Raw genomic sequence first — 4,141 nt, forward strand, 5'->3', positions numbered from 1 at the left:
TTATTGTGACGTCATGAATAAAGGCGACCATGTCTGATGACGTCACATCAACAGTACATAACTTTCCTCAAATCTTTGAAAAGGAAGGATAAAATCATAAGATGTAACTCGTGTAATACGACATTTCTCCACTCTCAATAGTTAAGATTTAATTATTTAAAAAGCCCAGCAAGCCTCGCGCTTCAAATATGTAAATTTAACTGTCTCGAGTCGAGAAATATCGTTATACACCTTTTGCAGTTGTGGAATCTTTATATCATTCGACGTGGCTTCGTATACACAGGATTAACATATTTTGTTTAACAGTTGGAGGTAACGGAATTTTGTAAAACAAAATATATTTTTTTTGTCTATTCTTTCGTCGTTCTTCACTTTTTTGCTGCTGGATGTTTCTATTAGGCTTATGATTTTTTTTCTAAGTTTTTAATTGACGGTCTTCAATAATGCATATACAGCGTTAAATACCCTTCAAACTTCATTAAAGCTTTGGTATCTTTATCAACAACATACGTCGGTGCATCACATGCATCATTTGGAAAGGAATCTAACAAAAATGAAATACCAGTATTAAGCAATTTGTAGGCATAAACGAAAGAAAATATAAGAATTTACTAAAAGCTTTTGTATCTAATAATTTGTCGTCATTATGCAATATAATAGACGTAAAGCAACATACAATCAACCAATCAATAACTTACCAAAAGCTTTTGTATCTAATAATTTGTCATTTTGCAATATAATAGACGTCAAGCAACAAACAATCAACATATCAATAATGTTGTAATATAGAAAAACAGACAGCCTGATTGACATAACTTCTAGCAATAAACTTGTTCACATTGATTTAAAATGCTGTACGACTTCTGAATATATAATTCAAGTATGAATATTAATAATTGTGTAGTTATGTCAGAGTACATACAAATCACAGCGTTCTCTAAGCTCTATACCATAACCCATTGAACTGTAATACTCGTTTTACCTGTCAAGATACTTATTAACATCATACGTGTTAATTTAAATGGAAATACGTCACAAGTTGTACTTGCTTGCTGTTTTCATTAGTGGCATGAGAGAGATAAGGGCTACCAAATGTTTATTAAGTTAAGCAGACACTGTTTTTATTCTGTATGTCCAGTAGAAATGTTATGTCTGTTCATTTGATGAACAATTCTTAATTGACAATTGAATGTAAACATATATTTTTTTCTATATTGAACTTGAACCTAAGGATACATAATGTATGTTTGGTCAGCTGCGATTTTTAAAAATGCTATCGACTAAAATCTATTTAGTCTATCTATAACACGACGGGTGCCGTAGACAGTGCAGGAAATGCTTACCCTTCGGGAGCACCTGATTTCATGACCGGTTTTTAGTGGAGTTCGTGTTGTTTCTTAATCATTATTTCTAACTGTTGATGTAAATGTCCTTTGGTTTTGTGAGTCTTTGTTTACTCCTCGGTTTTGATTGTTATTGTTTTAAACGCTGACTGAAATCCCTGCCCAAAATGGTTGACTTTTTTTTATATAGAAAATTCTAACATACATGTCACTGTTTTACTGAAGCAGACATCTTGAAGGGCTACCAATATTGTCATGAGAACTGTCAAGTTTATCAGTTTAAACGCCATGGTTTCTGAAAACAGATAGAAAACATCATCTTGATGGATTTGATATTGATTGATATCAATATAACTTACATACTCAGACTTTATAAAACGTCATCAGTATCTGAGTAGAATGTTGGTGAAACAGGATTACGCCAAAGAGCATATCGAAAAGGTCATCAGAAAATACCAAGTACTTGCTGACATATTTAATCTAAGCAGTAAAGTTATTCGGGTTCTGCATGTGCTAAAACATTATGATTATGGATGTTTTTTTTAGAAATTCTCCTACCTTGATAGTACGTACAAATCTCTTGTTAACAATGAAGGCAATGTTTTGATATGATCAAATATGTTTTGTCTATGTTCAAATTTAAATAGCATTCTAAATATATAAGCCAATCAGTAACAATCAGGAAGAAATCAAACTTTTAAGTGAAAGCGGACACTCTTTGTTCGTTTTCACAATGTAATATATTCTTCAACTCAGGGGGTAATAATAAACGAACTAACTATACTGTAGCTCACGTATGACTGATTAATAATACTGGATTTTTTTGTGTTTCTTTTTTATTTATCTGTTACAAAAGCTAAACAAAGGTAATCTATATAACATGTATAACACGAAGTTAAAGCCCCAGTCACACTGTCACGTGTTATTCCGTTAAAAAATACTACGTTTCAATAACGTTTTGATTAAAAATCCTCCGTTATTTTTAAAGCTAGGGTTTACTAGCTTTGTGCTACGTTCTTGTTACGTTTTGCTACGTATAAGTACGTGTATATTTACGTTTCCACCACGCATTGATACGTTTCGATACGTAGTAAGCACGTTTTGTTACGTTCCGCTAGGATTTGATACGTTTTTACTAGGTTTCTACTTTATTTCAATTTTCGCTACGTCTTTTGTTGAATTTTCAAAACATATTGGGAAGGTCCCGTTTTGAACAAAGGATCACTACGTACCGATACGCTTCGTTACGTATATTCCCGTTTCGCTACACTATCAAAACGTAGGTAAACGTAGCTCTTGAAACGTGACAGTGTGACTGGGGCTTGTTATAATTAGTATTGTGCTTTAGTTATCTACTTGTATACGTTTCATGAAATAAATAATTCATTTGAAAGTCCATATCAATAAAATATTTCTAAAGAAAGCAATTGACATAGACAATGCAATTCTTATATTGTAAAACAACCTTTTTAAAAATGATGTATACTATGTTTATCCTCAAATTCATCAATCTTTAAGATCGTAAAACCAATGTGTGTAAATTGTACATATAAAAGTATAATTTTTGCTTTATTTAGAAAATAAATGATGTTCTAATCAACATGATCAATTTTGTTTTAGTAGATATATATTTTTTTTAATTATTATATTGAAAAAATGTATTTATAATTGATTAGGATTTTGATTTATTTAGAAATGCCGACCTAATCAATTTTGTTTTAGTATGTTTATATATTACATCATCGGCTTAGTGCTCTCAAAGGATAATAATTTAATTAATGTATGAAAACATGAAGAGGGAATAAGAATTTATATCATACTTTTAGGTGAATTGTTTTTTCCTTTAATGCCCTTTTTCGTTGCATATCAACTTCTACTGTATATTAGGTTAAACCATTGTTATGTAAAGCCAGTGTTCTTTAACAAAAAAACTTCGTTGTAATAAGCAGTTTTAAATAAAATTGTAAGTTAAGTTATTTCGTATACATGTTGCTTCATGTGTCTTGACAACTGACAAAGTAAAATTAAAAAAGACACTTTATATATTTAATTTCTTGTAAATAATCTTCGTTTTTCAATTGTTTTTTTTTTTATAAATTATATTAAAAACGTTCGGTTATCCGTTAGCTTAAGACATGCATATGATCTATCTACATAATTTCTAAGTAATGCGCTTACAGTTTATGTCATTTAAAGAATATTTTTCAAGTTTCTTTTGGTCTTATTAAGAATCTCTTTGCATTAACTGTTATTCAAATTTGCAATTTAAATTCAGCGCTAAAAACATTAAAATTATTGGATTTTTTTTTAAAGATATATATTAAGCCTCCTACCTTGGTATAAAGTAACTTAATTCGATAACATTTCAAACAATGTTTTATACGTAACCTTGTATGAATTAGCAGGTTCTGTCTATGTTCACAAACTTTAAATAACACTGTAAATATATACACCAGTCAGTTACAATCAGGAAGAAATTTAACTTACAAATGAAAGAGGACACTCTTTGTTCGTTTTCACAATGTAATATAATCGTCAACTCAGGGGGTAATAATAAACAAACTGTCTGTACTGTAGATCACGTATGACTGATTACTAATATTGTTGTGTTTTTTTTTTAATTCATTTGTTTCAAGAGCTAAACAAACATAATCTGAATAACATAAAGTTAACCTACCTAATATTTTTTAGCACTTTACATGTTATAATGAGCATTGTGTTTTGGTTCTTTACTTATATACGTTTTATGATATAAGTAATTCATATAAAGATCCATACACTTCTAATAGTTTTACAGA

The 4,141-nt window shown here is 29.9% G+C and overlaps 1 long non-coding RNA gene across 2 annotated transcripts; it reads right to left on the reverse strand.

The window, feature by feature from the left end:
• Positions 1-457: 457 nt before the first annotated feature.
• LOC143058701 (uncharacterized) lies at positions 458-3,775 on the reverse strand. Of its 2 annotated transcripts, none has more exons than XR_012973194.1 (3): positions 3,732-3,775; positions 1,549-1,638; positions 458-544 (listed from the first exon to the last, which is right to left on the reverse strand). It is a non-coding gene; the product is annotated as an uncharacterized LOC143058701 (long non-coding RNA). The 2 variants fall into 2 exon arrangements; XR_012973193.1 differs by lacking the exon at positions 3,732-3,775 and adding an exon at positions 1,902-2,097.
• Between the last annotated feature and the right edge of the window lie 366 nt (positions 3,776-4,141).

Source organism: Mytilus galloprovincialis, chromosome 14 (assembly GCF_965363235.1).
Source record: "Mytilus galloprovincialis chromosome 14, xbMytGall1.hap1.1, whole genome shotgun sequence".
NCBI classification, from domain to species: domain Eukaryota; kingdom Metazoa; phylum Mollusca; class Bivalvia; order Mytilida; family Mytilidae; genus Mytilus; species Mytilus galloprovincialis.